Source organism: Nicotiana tabacum, chromosome 22, assembly GCF_000715075.1.
Source record: "Nicotiana tabacum cultivar K326 chromosome 22, ASM71507v2, whole genome shotgun sequence".
NCBI lineage: Eukaryota > Viridiplantae > Streptophyta > Magnoliopsida > Solanales > Solanaceae > Nicotiana > Nicotiana tabacum.
The window spans coordinates 223603942-223620515 of record NC_134101.1 but is presented as its reverse complement, the minus strand read 5'-3'; positions in this window follow the sequence as shown (position 1 = coordinate 223620515).

Below are 16574 nucleotides of genomic sequence, written 5' to 3'. Positions count from 1 at the left end.
TAGAACTCTAACACCAACTTGTCATAACCCATATATCCCTCCGTAGGATATCGTGATGGCACCTAGTCTTAAAGACTAGGTAAGCCTAACATTTACTGAAATGATAACAATATTAAATAACGACTAACAAAATGGAAAATAGAAATTCTCTATACAAGACTTACAATCCCAAAACTGGTAGCACAAGTCATAAGCTCTATACAGTTTGCTAGAAATCTCTAAATACAACTGTTTCAAAATAGGGATAAACAATATAAAAACAACACCAGAAGATGACTCTGAAGCATGCGAACGCAACAACATGTTTACTTTGAGTCTCCACAGCAAAAGTCCATACAGCTGGCTAACGATTCATTGACTTTGAAATATCTGGATCTGCACAAAAATTGTACAGAAGCGTGGTATGAGTATACCACAACAGTACCCACTGAGTATCAAGACTAACTTCAGTGGAGTAGTGATGAGGTACAGTCAAGGCACCTACTGGTCTGAATAACCTAGACAATGTATAGGCATAGAACTAAAAGAGTACGATATCTCTACAAAGCTATACATAATGACAACAAGAATATGGTACTTGCAGTAGGAAATAGAAGCAACAATTAGCAACAAAACACAAAAAATTCGGTGAACACATATAAAGGAAAGGCAAGTAACGAATCAACAAGAACGACTGCTTTCACATCAGGGTTTAGCCAATAATCTCTCATGAGGTACCGAACCTCAGAATATTCATAATTCACGGCTCCCAATTCCTGAACCCTAAATACTTGGCATCGTGTGCCCTCATTACAATTTATAACTGCACGGACGACTCAAGTGCTAATAGAGCCATTCTCACATAGAAGGCAAATAGACATGGGTTTGTAGAAATTATCAATAACATCATGATCCATCTTCTTAAACCGTTAGGGTAATTAACTACGTGTATGCTTGTGCAAGTGTTCAATCACGTTTCAGGCCAACTAGTAAGAATAGACACAATGAATGTCACATAAGAAATGGTCCGCATGAACTTTACACAGTATAACTCACACAGGGTAAGTGAGGCCACTACACAAATATCAACAACAACAATGCCCCCAAGCCATCAGAAGTCATCACAAACAACCCCTGACATAGCCCACCTCGTCTCGCTATGTGTGCAATAATAAAATAAATGCCTGACTTGTCTTGCCACATGTGCATAGAAATATTCCCACATTGTTTCGCCACATGCGCAAACATATAGATATAGCCCGCTTTATCATGCCGCATGTGCCTAATCAACAGTAATGATAGCATGGCAGAAACCTTGTGCAAACACCCGAACAAAATATTCCAACAACATCATGAGCCAATAACACAACAACACAATAGAATGGCCTCCACAACAGGTGCACATATTCCACAACATTTCCACTAAACAATCTCAATACTACCACCGCGCATAGCCCTCGGCTCAATAAATTGAGTACCACAGCAATAACCACAACAATACATGAGAATAAGACAAGAAAATCAACTCAAAGCTTTAGAAAGTAAAGAAATGGTAGAAACGAAGTCACAAGGAATAAACACAAGAGATAATACCTGTCATAATAAGAGTAGCTCAATATGTAAATGTACCTTCACAAAGTACAATTCGATAACAAGGGGGACGACATGAGTCATGAATTCCAAATTAGGATGAGGCAACTATGATAAGGATAACTAACTTCTTTTATGTTTGAGCAAATTATGGAAACAATACAACAACTCGATTAAGGATAAGCAACATAAAAGATAGCTATGGTATTAAAAAGGCAACAACTTCAGTTAAGGCATATGAGAGTCAATAGGCAATAAGGGTGGAACACAAAGAAATTAATATTAATTAAAAACACGTAGAGGTGAAACTAGTAAACAGGGAGCTTAACATCACAAAATAATTTTATATCTAATGAACATAAGAACCTAAGAACCCTAGAAGGTCAACGTTCCACAAATAAGCTCGAGCACGTACTTGTCACCTCGCGTACACAGACTTTACATGATACAATTAGCATGGAGGACTCAAATCCTATAGGGTAGTTCCCCCACACAACATTAAGCAAGATAGTTACCTCAAACCAGACAGACCGTTACACTAAAATGAGCTTCTCGGGTGAAATAAACTCCGGATGACTCAAATCTGGCCAAAATAACTTCAAAGCATAAATAAAACTCATAAGAAACTATTTCGGATAATAAGGCTTCAATCTATTCAAAAACTAAAAATCAACCCAAAAGTTGACCCCTAGGTCCGCACCTCGGAACCGGAGAAATTTCACAAAATCCGAACACCCGTTCTGATACGAGTTCAAATATACTAAAATTATCAAATTCCGATATCATTTCGTCCCTCAAATCATCATTTTACACTTTGAAAGTTTTCTTCAAAATCCCCCATTTTCCTCAACTCAAAACACTAATTTAATGATAAAAATAAAGAGAGAATCATGGAATATAATAAGTTCTAGGTGAATAACACTTACTCAATTAATTTGCTTGAAAAACCTACAAAGAATCGCTCAAAACCGAGCTCTAGAACTCCAAAAATGTTAAAAATGGCTAACCCTCAGAATATAGTACTTTTATATTTTGCCCAGTGATTAATGCATCGTGATCGCGAAACATCACTCGCGATCGTGAATAAGAGAAATGAAGGCTGCGTAAAATGACCCTATGCGAACGTGAACAAACAAACGCGAACACGATTAATAAGGACAACAACCCATGCGAACGCACAAGGATACATATGAACGTGAAGAGTAAATGGTCGCTAGCACCCAACGCCTAGTTCTATTATGCGAATGCGGAGAGGCAGCAGTGAACACGAAGAAAGGTAAGTATATAATCTCGCAATTGCGTACAGAAACATGTGAATGTGAATAGCAAATATTTCATCCTCAAAAATTATACTACGGGAACGCAGAGGAATTGACATGAATGCGATTAAGAAAACCAAGTACCAGCAAAACAGCAGTCCAAAATTAGAAGGAAATGGATTGTAGCCTATCCGAAACACACCTGAGGCCCCTATGACCCTGTCAACATACATTAACAAGTTCCATAACCTAACACGGACTCTCTCGAGGTCATAAATCACATCCAACAACATCGAAACTATGAATCACACCGAACTCATGAACTTTCAAATCTTCTAATTTCTAAAACTTGCGCCGAAAATTATCAAATCAACCCAGAACGACATCAAAATTTTGTAGGCAAGTCACAAATGACATAACAGAGTTGTTCCAACTCTCAGAATGACATTCCGACCCCGGTATCACTAAAGTCAACTCTTGGTCAAACCTCTCAACCTTCGAAAACTTCAACTTTTTCAATTTTCGTCAAAATGCTTCAAACTATCCTACGGACCCCCCAAATCCAAATTCGGACGCACACCAAAGTCCAAAATCACCATACAAAGCTACCGGAACCATCAAGACCCTATTCTAGAGTCGTTTACACAAAAGTTAATTTCCAATCAACTCTTACCGCTTAAGCTTCCAAAACTAGAATCGTTCTTCCAAATTGACTTCGAATCATCCGATAAATGAACTCGACTGTCACGAGCCAAACCGATGGGTTGCAATGGGAACCCGGTACCTTACTCAACCGAGGACCAACATAACATATCTTCCATATCATTCTATCATAGGTAAATGAATGGAGTTAAACATGAGGGAATACAAACTTATACATATGAAGTACATGCATATAAGGCCGACATGATTCTTTATATGTTTGAAACATAGGACGACAAGGCCATACACATATTCATATACATGACATCTGTCTAAGCCTCTAAGAATACATAATATCATAAAGGTCGGGACAGGGTCCCGCCATACCAATCTATATATGTACTAATCATACTGACCAAAGAAGCAACTCCGAAGCAAATGGAGCGCACAAACACCTTCCACTAAGTTGATAAATAGTTTGAAGAATCCCGACATGTCTATCAAGACCTACGGGCATGAAATGCAGTATCCCCAGGCAAAAGGGACGTCAGTACAAATAATGTACCGAGTATGTAAGGAATGAAAATCAGTAACTAGTAGACATGAGAGAAACATGGATTAAAAGACTCAACATGTATATCTGAATAACTTTGTGAATCATTTAATATTATAATGTCATACATATGCGTATAAATGTCATACCATGCATGGGTATATGTGTTCATAACATCATCAAGCCTCCGAGGGCATCCCATCATATCATCTCGACCATTATGGGCAAATCATCAACGTATACCAACTTATCAGGTGGTGGTGCGTATATAACACGATAACCTTTTCCCATATCCCATATACATGTATATACATATATACGCGTATATAATGCCATATGGTCCTGGGTTAATGTACAAGAATGCAATGCATGAGAAGTATGTCAACAAAATCTCTTGGAATGTCATAAGACCATTATGCCTTTGAGTAATGTCATGAAGTTAACTCTTTCAACTTACGTATTTTTCTGAGACCCATGAATAGATGATAGAATAATATGACACATGGAGAATCAAGAACATAAGCATCTCTAGCATTTCTATGAATAGAGTCATTTATGGAAGTTGTGCATTTGCACGTTTCATTTGCATCGTATGGATCATGCCAAAAGAAATAAGGGATACCTTAACATTCCTTCATAACATCTTCCTTATTGCTCAACCAAGCTCGACACAATGTATTGCATCTTCAACAAGTGAAATGATATTGACGTTAACATATAATGTCTTACCATCGTATTTGGCTAGTCGTATGGCTTAAGAAAAATCGGGCAGAACCTCCCCTATTTTTAATACATCCCAAAGATTACTAAGGGTCATCAATATCCCAACAATAACAACTATAACCAACAATAGCAACAACAACAATGCAATCCAATATGAGTTTCTCCAATTATCTTAACAATCATATTGAACGGCAAGCTCGTTTTTACTCATAACAAGATATGAATTGAATCCAACTTTTATTTCATAAATTAGTTTACAACCTTCAGAACATCATACTTATATGTACCATATTATTTCTAGTTTAAAACATCCACAAAATGCCTTCCAAAACAGCCCAATACGTCTAGCGCCTTAATTTTTACCGTCAATCACTTGTTTTTCATCTTTTCTTCTTCAATCAACTTAATTAAAACCTACAAAAGCTTAACAACAACAGCCACATACATTATCAAATTATTTGTCACAATTTTCAGCCACCACAAACCATATATTTAGCCACAAAACAGCCCAACCAAAGAGGCAACCATATCTCATGTTCTTTCAAGTGCTATCATATGACTTTTCACTCGAACAACACAACAACACAAGATTAGCCTTACGCACAATCAAGAAGATATTATACTGTGACGACCCGGCCAGTCGTCTTATGAGTTATCGATCTGTTTTCCCTATTTCTGCTTCTTTATATCTTGTTTATCCGTTTTATATAGTATCGGGTTGGTCGGATCGAATCTGGAATGATTTAGGTAAGGTTTGAGACACTTAGTCTCTTTTAAGGAAGCTTAAGTTGGAAAAGTCAACCGGATGTTGACTTATGTGTTAGAGGTCTTGTATGTGAGTTCCAATGGTTCGGTAAGCTTTGGGAGGTGATTTGGGACTTAGAAGCGCAATCGAAATAAATTTTGGAGGTGCGGAGTAGATTTAAGCTTGAATTGGTAAAGGTGATACTTTAGCGATTTCCGGTTGGTAGGCGAGATTTTGATATAGGGGTCAGAATGGAATTTTGAGAGCCGCGGTAGTTTCGTTGTGTTATTTTGGACGTGCGTGCAAAATTTCAGATCATTTGGACGTCGTTTGGTTGGGTTTTTTTTATCAAAATCGAAATTTAGAAGTTTTTGGAAACTTAGGCTTGAATCCGATGCATTTTGATCGATTTGATGTTTTTTGAGGTGTTTCGAAGATTGGTACAAGTTTGAATAAGGTTTTGGGATATGTTGGTGCCTTTGGTTGAGGTCCCGAGAGCCTCGGGTGAGTTTCGGGTGGTCAATCAGATCATTTCTTGTTGTTTGGAATTGCAGAAAAACTGTTGAAGTGTTGCAGAGAATTTGACCTTCCCGTTCGCGAGTAGGACTTTGCGTTCGCGAAGGGTTAGTTGAGAAGGCAGATGATTTTATCCTTTGTGTTCGCGAGAAAGCCTCCGCGTTCGCGAAGGGCTAGATGTTCATGCATCTCGTTTGCAAGAAGGGCAGCGCGTTCGCGTCGAGGAAATTGGTCAGCTGGGTTTGAGGTCGAGTTCTTCATCGCGTTCCCGAAAGAAGGAGTGCGTTCGTGAAGAGTAAGTCTGAGGAATCATCACGTTCGTGATGGGAATATCACGTTCGCGTAAGAGGACATTTGGACAATGTCATTTTGTGCTTCGTGTTCGCGAAGAAGGAAATTAAGACCTGGGCAGAAGATTTAAAAGGCCGTCTTGTACGCGAATGTGGGTTTTATTTCTTCCATTATTTGTCGTTTTTGTAGCTTTTTGAAGGGGATTGAAGAGGGATTCAAGGGGAATCACTTGGAGGTAATATTCTTGGACTTAAAACTCGATTATAATGTGAAATCCACCTAAATAATCAAGGAAATTAAGCCAAAAATTGAAGAACTAGGGCTTGGAAATTTAGATCTTTGATTGAGGATTTGTAGGACCATTTGAGGTCGGATTTCAGAACTTTTGATATGTATGAACTCATGCGGAGATAAGGAATCTATTGATGTAAAACTTATCGAATTTTGAGACGTGGGCCCGGGGGTCGGGTTTTGGAAATTTCGGGATTTGGGTCGTATTTTGATTATTTTCGCTTGGGCTTTGTTCCCTTAGGATAGTTTTACGTCTTCGTTCTGATTTTGGATAGATTCGTTGTCAGTGGAGGTCGATTCGAGGGGAAAAGGCATCGCGAGCTAGAGATTTGACTGGTTCGAAGTGAGTAATGATTGTAAATGATGTTTTGAGGTTTTGAAACCTCGGATTGCACATCGTAGTGCTATATTAAGGTGAGGCACGTGTTTGATGATGAGCGTGGGGTCGTGCACTATTGGGGATTGTGAATTAGTCCATCCCGCATGACTATTTTACTGCGTATTTGACTGAAATCTATTTGCTATGATCATGATATGGGCTGAATGCCATATTTGGGCCTTGTGCCAACTATTTGAATGCTTTAGAGATTTTTACTGGTATTTCCTCACTGTTTTGACTTTTTACTGAACTCATTCATGCTATATTTTACTGTTTTTCGTACTCAGCCATGTTTACTCAGTTTTAACACTTAAATGATCTTTTAAATTATATTTTGGGCTGAGAAACATGTTTTACTATTGCTCGATTAGCTTGTGAGGATTTTTGACTGAGTAAGGTCGAGGGCCTAAGTTGTGAGGAAACATGATACTGATTATGAGGCCGAGGGCGTGAGATATGTACACTACGAGGTGGCTTGATTGATATTAGGTCGAGGGCCTTGTGATGATGCCACGAGGTGGCTTGATATTGCGCTTGGGCCGTAAGGGGCCCCTCCAGGAGTCTATACACCCCTAATGAGCGCGGTTATCAATTGTGATGTGAGATTGAGCACAAGGGGTTGGTATTGTTCTATGTGATTGCCCAAGGGACTGGTACTGTTCTGAGATGTTGCCCGAGTAGTGGATTTGTTGATAATGTGCCCGAGGGGCGAACCTTTATGTGTTTATTTTCATAATTTACTGTAAATTCCTTGTTAAATTGTTGAAAAAGGCTTTTCATGAAGTTAAATTGAGTTAAAGGATTTTTACCTATATTTCACTAGTATTACTATTTTTAATGGTTTTACTACTTCATTATAGCATGCTTTTGTGCCTTAGGTGATATCCTGCTTTCAGTCTTTATTTATGATTATTACTCACTGAGTTGGAGTAGTCACTTTACTCTCTGCACCCTGTGTGCAGATTCAGGAGTATCTTGTCCTGCTCCCAAGTGCTGATCATTCCGGCTTAGGAGGATCTGAGGAGTCTCTAGGTAGCTATTGGCGTTCGCAGTCCGGAGCTCTTCCCTATCTTATTCCTTTCTGTTCTTAGTTTCAATATTAAAATTTGTAGTTATATATCTTCAGAGTATTCCATTTTGTTAGATGCTCATGACTAGTAACTCCCCGGTATCGGGCTGTATTCCACATATTACACTATCATTTGCTTAAATTTTGGTTTATTTATTCATGTTTAGACTGTTTCCAAATGCTTAACTATTAAATACTGAAATGGGAAGTGTCGGTTGGCCTTGTCTTCATGAGAGGCGCCATCACGACCGGGTATGGGATTAGGGTCGTGACAAGTTGGCATCAGAGCCTAGGTTACATAGGTCTCACGAGTCATGAGCAGGTTTAGTAGAGTCTCACGAATCGGTATAGATACGTCTGTATTTATCCTCGAGAGGCTGCAGAACCTTTAGAAAAACTTCATATTCTTGAAATTCTTGTCGTGCAAATTTGTTGATCCGAGTACTAGACTTCTGTTGTTCTATTCTATCACAGATTGTGAGGACACGCGCAACCGCTTAGGATGGACGACAACCAGTACCACCAGTTGTGGCCACCAAAGGCCGAGGACGTGGTCGTGGTCATAGTAGGGGCAGAGCAGCTAGGGCAGCACCTGCAAATCCACCAGCTGCCCAAGTTTAGAATCAGGACCCAGTTATAGATGCTCCAGCAGCACCAGCTCAGGCACCAGCTGTCCCCATTATGATTTCGGGTCTTCAGGAGGACTTTGCTCAGATCTTATTAGTTTGCACTGGCCTAGCTCAAGCGGTTTTAGCCACTACAGCCGCAGCTACTTCTCAAGCTGGGGGAGGCAATCAGACTCCTGCCGCTCGCACACCTAAGCAGGTCGTGCAGGGACTTCAGACGGTGGAGGCACATCCAGCCCAGCCGGTTGCAACTGCTCACGACTATGTAGTTCCTGCTATGCCGGAAGATAAGCAGCGTAGGTTGGAGAGGTTTGGTAGACTGCAGCCTCCGACCTTCAGTGGTGCAGAGGGCAAGGATGCCCAGGGTTTCTTAGATAAGAGTTAGAGGATGCTTCGTACAGCGGGTATTCTGGAGACCAACGGGGTCGCTTTCACTACTTATCCATTTCCTGGAGCTGCCTTCACTTGGTGGGAGGCATTTGAGAGGCGTAGGCCTGTTGGTGCAGCACCCCTTACCTGGCAGTAGTTATCCGTTCTCTTTCTGGAGAAGTATGTGCCGCAACCCCGCAGATAGGAGCTGCATATGGAGTTTGAGTGGTTGCGTCAGGGAGAGATGACTGTGACGCAGTACGAGATGAGATTCTCCGAGTTAGCTCGTCATGCTATTTGGATTCCGACTGATAGGGAGAGGATTAGGAGGTTTGTTGATGGCCTTACTTATCAACTTCGTATTCTCATGACCAGGGAGAGGGTGATTACTTCTACCTTTGAGGAGATTGTAGACATTGCTCGGGAGATTGAGTCTCTTCGTCGCCAGGAGCGCGAGGAGAGGGAGTCCAAGAGGCCTCGATGATCTAGTAGTTACAGTGGTACTCCTTCGAGAGGTCAGTTTTAGCACGGTAGAGGCCATCCATTCAGACATGCTCAGCTAGCTCGCCCAGGTTATCGTGGGGCGTGATCGGGTCATGGTTATCACAGTTCTCATTAGGGCTAGTCATCACTTAGTGCCCTTCCAGCTTAGAGTTTGTCCCATGCTCCATCAGTTCAGGGCTCTTCTATGGCGAGTGCATCTTCTAGTCACTCCATTGCGAGTGTTTCCTTCAATCCCTTTCTCCAGCACCTGGGAGTTGTTATGAGTGTGGTGGGATGGGTCATATATGGAGGCAGTGCCCTCGTTGTCTTGTGAGTTCATCTTAGCAGAGGGGTCAGTCATCGACTTCTGCTCCAGTTACTTCACCACCCGCCCAGCCAGCTAGGGGTAGAGTTTCGTCAGCTAGGGGTCACCCTAGAATGGGAGGTCAATCAGGTGGCGGTCATGCCCGTTTCTATGCACTTCCAGGAAGACCCAATGCTATTTCTTTTGATGCTGTTATTATATGTATTGTTTAAGTCTGTCACATAGATGCCTCTATATTATTTGATCCCAGTTCCACCTTTCTTATGTGTCATCATACTTTTCTCGTTATTTGGGTATGCCCCTTGATATTTTTGCTTCACCTCTTCATGTATCTACCCTGGTGGGCGATACTATTGTTGTAGACCATGTGTACCTGTCGTGTGTGGTGACTATTAGGGGTCTGGACATATGTGGATCTTTTATTATTATGTATGGTGGATTTCGATATTTTTTTGGGCATGGATTGGTTATCTCCGTGTTGTGCTATTCTGGACTTTCATGCTAAGACAGTCACATTGGCTATACCGGGTGTGCCACGGATCAAGTGGCGAGGTATGACTGATTATGTTCCCAGTAGAGTGATCTCATTCTTGAAAGCCCAGTGTATGGTTGGGAAGGGTTGTCTTTCGTATCTAGCCTTTGTGAGGGATGTCAGTACTGAGACTCCCAGTATTGATTTTGTTCCAGTTGTGAGGGATTTTCCCGATGTGTTTCTTGCAGACCTGTCGGGCATGCCACCGGACAAGGATATTGATTTTGGTATTAACCTGGTGTTGGGCACTCAGCCCATTTCTATTTCTCTGTATCGTATGGCACCATCGGAGTTAAAGGAATTAAATGAGCAACTTCAAGAACTCCTTGATAAAGGGTTTATTCGGCCTAGTGTGTCACCTTGGGGTGCGCAGGTTCTATTTGTGAAGAAGAAGGATGGCACTATAAGGATGTGCAATGATTACAGGCAATTGAACAAGGTAACAATTAAGAACAAGTATCCTTTGCCTCACATTGATGATTTATTCGACCAGCTTCAGGGAGCGAGAGTGTTCTCCAAGATTGATTTTCATTCAGGTTATCACCAGTTAAAGATCAGCGACTCAAATATTCTTAAGACAGCTTCCAGGACCCGATATGGTCATTATGAGTTCTTGGTGATGTCTTTTGGGCTGACCAATGCCCCAGCAATGTTCATGCATTTGATGAACAATGTGTTCTGTTCTTATCTTGACTCATTTATCATAGTCTTCATTGATGATATTCTGGTATATTCGCGTAGTCAGGAGGAGCACGCGGAGCATTTGAAAGTTATGTTGTACAGATTGAGGGAGGAGAAGCTTTATGCGAAATTCTCCAAGTGTGAGTTTTGGCTCAGTTCAGTGGCTTTCTTGGGACACGTGGTGTCCAGCGAGGGTATTCAGGTTGATTCGAAGAAGATAGAGGCAGTTCAAAGTTGGCCCAGACCGTCATCAGCCATAGAGCATCGTAGTTTTCTTGGTTTGGCGGGTTATTATCGCCGTTTTGTTCAGGGATTCTCATCTATCGCATCGCCTTTGACCAAGTTGACCTAGAAGGGTGCTTCATTTGTATGGTCGGACGAGTGTGAGGAGAGCTTCCAAAAGCTCAAGACAGCTTTGACCACAGCTCAAGTGTTAGTTTTTCCATCAACTTCAAGTTCATATACCGTTTATTATGATGCTTCGAGACTTGGTATTGGTTGTGTATTGATGTAGGAGGGTAGAGTTATTTCTTATGCTTCTCGTCAGTTGAATCCCTATGAGAAGAACTACCCCGTTCATGATTTGGAGTTGGCTGTCGTAGTTCACGCGTTGAAGATCTGGAGGCATTACTTGTATGGTGTGTCTTGTTAGGTGTTTACTGATCATCGTAGCCTCCAGCACTTGTTCAAACAGACGGATCTCAATTTGAGGCAGCGGAGTTGGTTAGAGTTGCTTAAGGATTATGATATCACTATATTGTACCGTCTGGGAAAGGCCAATATGTTGCTCGATGCTTTGAGCCAAAAGATAGTGAGTATGGGGAGCTTGGAATATATTCCAGTTGGGGAGAGACCTCTTGCAATTGATGTTCAGGCCTTGGCCAATCGGTTCATGAGGTTAGATATTTTGGAGCCCACTCGGGTATTGGCTTGTGTGATTTCTTGGTCTTCCTTATATGATCGCATCAGAGAGCGCCAGTATGATGATCCGCATTTGCTTGTCCTTAAGGACAGAGTTCAACATGATGATACCAAAGATGTGACCATTGGTGATGATGGGGTGTTGAGGATGTAGGGTCGGATTTGTATGCCCAATGTGGATGGGCTTCCGGAGTTGATTCTGGAGGAGGCCCATAGCTCGCGGTATTCCATTCATCCGGGTGCCGAGAAGATGTATCAGGATTTCAGTTAGCAAAATTGGTGGAGAAAAATGAAGAAAGATATTGTGGGATTTGTCGCTCGGTGTCTCAATTATGAGCAGGTGAAATATGAGCATCAGAGACCGGGTGGCTTGCTTTAGCGGATAGATATTCCAGAGTGGAAGTGGGAGAGGATCACTATGGACTTTGTAGTTGGACTTCCACGGACTTTGAGGAAGTTCGATGCTATTTGGGTGATTTTGGATCAGCTGACCAAGTCCGCGCACTTCAATCCTGTGTGTACTATATATTCTTCAGAGCGGTTAGCAGTGATCTATATCAGAGAGATTGTTCGTTTGCATGGTGTTCCAGTTTCCATCATTTCAGATAGGGGCACTCAGTTTACATTGCAGTTTTGGAGGTCTGTGCAGTGAGAATTGGGTACTCAGGTTGAGTTGAGCACAGCTTTTAACCCTCAGACGGACGGGCAGTCCGAGTGCACTATTCAAATATTGAGGGACATGTTGCGTGCTTGTGTCATTGATTTCGGAGGGTCATGGGATCAGTTTCTACCGCTTGCAGAGTCTGCTTATAATAATAGCTATCAGTCGAGTATTGAGATGGTTCCATATGAGGCTTTGTATGGGAGGTGGTGTAGATCTCTAGTTGGTTGGTTCGAGCCTGGTGAGGCTAGTCTATTGAGGACAGACTTGGTGCAGGATGCCTCAGAAAAGGTGAAGGTGATTCAGGAGAGGCTTCATACAGCGCAGTCGAGGCAAAAAAGTTATGTTATATGTGTCCTACATGGTTAGTGAAAAGGTTCTGTTGAAGGTTTCGCCCATGAAGGGTGTTATGAGATTTGGGAAGAAAGGTAAATTGAGTGTTCGGTTCATTGGGCCTTTTAAGGAGCTTCGGAGGATTGGGGAGGTGGATTATGAGCTTTCTTTGCCACCCAGCTTGTCGAGTGTGCCTCCGGTAATTCATGTTTTTATGCTCCGGAAGTATATTGGGGATCTGTCTCATGTTTTAGATTTCAACATGGTTCAGTTGGATGATATTTGACTTATGATGTGGAGCCAGTAGCTATTTTGGGTCATCAGGTTTGAAAGTTGAGGTCAAAGGATATAGCTTAAGTGAAAGTGCAGTGGAGAGGTCGGCCCATTGAGGATGTTACCTAGGAGACCGAGCGGAAGATGCGGAGCAGATATCCTTACCTGTTTGAGGTTTGAGGTATGTTTCTTGACTCATTCGAGGACGAACGTTTGTTTAAGTTAGGGAGGATGTGACGACCCGGCCAGTTGTCTCATGAGTTACCGCTCTGTTTTCCCCTTTTCTACTTCTTTATGACTTGTTTATCCGTGTTATGTGGTATCGGGTTGGTCGGATCAAACCCGAATGATTTAGGTAAGGTTTGAGACACTTAGTCTCTTTTTAAGAAACTTAAGTTGGAAAAGTCAATCGAATATTGACTTATGTATTAGAGGGCTCGAATCTGAGTTCTGATGGTTCAGTTAGCTTCGGGAGGTGATTTTGGACTTATGAGCACGATCGGAATGAGTTTTGGAGGTTCGGAGTAGATTTAGACTTGAATTGGCGAAGTTGATATTTTGGCGATTTCCGGTTGGTAGGAAAGATTTTGATATAGGTGTAATTTGGAGAGTTGCAGTAGTTTCGTTTTGTCATTTGGGACGTGTGTGCAAAATTTCAGGTCATTCAGACGTGGTTTGGTTGGGTTTCTTATCAAAAGCGAAATTTAGAAGTTTTTGGAAACTTAGGCTTGAATCCTATGTATTTTGGTCGATTTGATGTTGTTTGAGGTGTTTTGAAGATTGGTACAAGTTTGAATAAGGTTTTGGGATATGTTGATGCCTTTGGTTGAGGTCCCGAGGGCCTCGGGTGAGTTTCGCGTGGTCAATCGGATCATTTTTTGTTGTTTGGAATTGCAGAAAAACTGCTAAAATGTTGCAGAGAATTTGACCTTCGCGTTCGCGAGTAGGTCTTCGCGTTCGTGAAGGGTTAGTTGAGAAGGCAGATGATTTTAGCCTTTGCGTTCGCGAGGAAGGTTCCACGTTCACGAAGGGCTGGATGTTCGTGCATCGCGTTCGCGAAAAGGGCAGCGCGTTCGCGTAGAGGAAATTGGTCAGGTAGGTTTGAGGTTGAGTTGTTCATCGCGTTCGGGAGAGAGGAAGTGCATTCGCGAAAAGTAAGTCTGAGGAACCATCACGTTCGCGATGGGCATGTCGCGTTCGCGTAAGAGGACTTTTGGTCAAAGTCATTTTGTGCTTCGCGAACGCGAGGCGTTAACCGCATTCGCGAAGAAGGAAATTAAGACATGGGCAGAAGATTTAAAAGGCCGTCTTGTCCACGAATATGGGGTTTATTTCTTCCATTGTTGGTCGTTTGTGGAGCCTTTTGAAGGGGATTGAAGAGGGATTTAAGGGTAATCACTTGGAGGTAAGATTCATGGACTTAAAACCCGATTCTAATGTGAATTCCACCTAAATAATCAAGGAAATTAAGCCAAAAATTGAACAACTATGGCTTGGAAATTTAGACCTTTGATTGAGGATTTGTAGGATCATTTGAGGTCGGATTTTAGAACTTTTGATATGTATGAGCTCGTAGGGAGATAAGGAATCTATTGATGTAAAAATTATCGAATTCCGAGATGTGAGTCGGGGTCGGGTTTTTGTAATTTCGGGATTTGTGTCGTATTTTGATTATTTTCGCTTGGGCTTCATTCCCTTAGCATATTTTGACGTCCTCATTCTGATTTTGGATAGATTCGATGCGAGTGGAGGCTGATTCATGGGGCAAAGGCGTCGTGAGATAGAGATTTGATCGGTTCGAGGTAAGTATTGATTGTAAATGATATTTTGAGGGTTTGAAATCCCGGATTGCACATCGTAGTGCTATATTGAGGCGAGGCACGCGTTTGATGACGAGCGTGGGGTCATGCACTGTTGGGAATTGTGATTTAGTCCGTCCCGGATGACTATTTTACCGCATATTTGACTTAAATCTATTTGCTATCATCATGATTTGGGCTGAATGCCATATTTGGGCTTTGTGGCAACTATTTGAACCCTTCGGGGATTTTTATTGTATTTCCTCACTATTTTGACTTTTTATTGAACTCAGTCATCTTATATTTCACTTTTTTTTCGTACTCAGCCATGTTTACTCTGTTTTAACACTTAAATGATCTTTTAAATGAGAGTTTGGGCTGAGAAACATGTTTTACTACTGCCCGAGTGCCTTGTGAGGATTTTTGACTTAGTTAGAAAATTTTTGATACTAATTATGAGGCCGAGGGCCTGAGATATGTACACCACGAGGTGGCTTGATTGATATGAGGCCGAGGGCCTAGTGATGATACCACGAGGTGGCTTAATATTGCTCTTGGGCCATAAGGGGCCCCTCCAGGAGTCTATACACCCCGAGTGAGCGCGGGTACCTATTGTGATGTGAGATTTAGCCCGAGGGGCTGGTATTATTCTATGTGATTGCCCGAGGGGCTGGTACTGTTCTGAGATATTGCCCGAGGGGCGGATTTGTTGATATTGTGTCCGAGGGGAGAACCTTTATGTGTTTATTTTTATAATTTACTGTAAATTCCCCGTTAAATTGTTGAAAAAGGCTTTTCATGAAGTTAAATTGACTTAAAGGATTTTTACCTATCTTTCACTGGTTTTACTGTTTTTAATAGTTTTACTACTTCATTATAGCATACTTTTGTGCCTTACGTTATTTCCTGCTTTTAGTCTTTATTTATTATTATTACTCACTAAGTTGGAGTACTCACTTTACTCCCTGCATCGTGTGTGCAGATTCAGGCGTATCTGGCCCCGTTCCCGAGTGCTGATCATTCCGGCTCTAGCGGATCCGAGGAGTCTCTAGGTAGCTATTGGCGTTCGTAGCCTGGAGCTCTTCCCTATCTTATTCCTTTCTGTTCTTAGTTTCTGTATTAAACTTTGTAGTTATATATATTCGGAGTATTCCATTTTGTTAGATGCTCATGACTAGTGACACCCCGTTATCGGGTTGTGTTTGGGTTGTATTTCACATATTATACTATCATTTGCTTAAACTTTGGTTTATTTATTCATGTTTAGACTGTTTCTAAATGCTTAACTGTTAAATACTGAAATGGGAAGTGTCGGTTGGCCTTGTCTTCACGAGAGGCGCTATCATGACCGAGTTTGGGTTTAGAGTCGTGACATATACATACCTTGGACAGCATCTACAACTCGAAGCTCTATCTCAATTTAGCTCACAATAGCCCTCAATCACACCACAACATCATTGAAGCATTCTCTTGTAGTCTTTAACACTTTTGATGATGATTTGAGTTGATTTCCCTTTAGTTTGGTTCTTGGGAT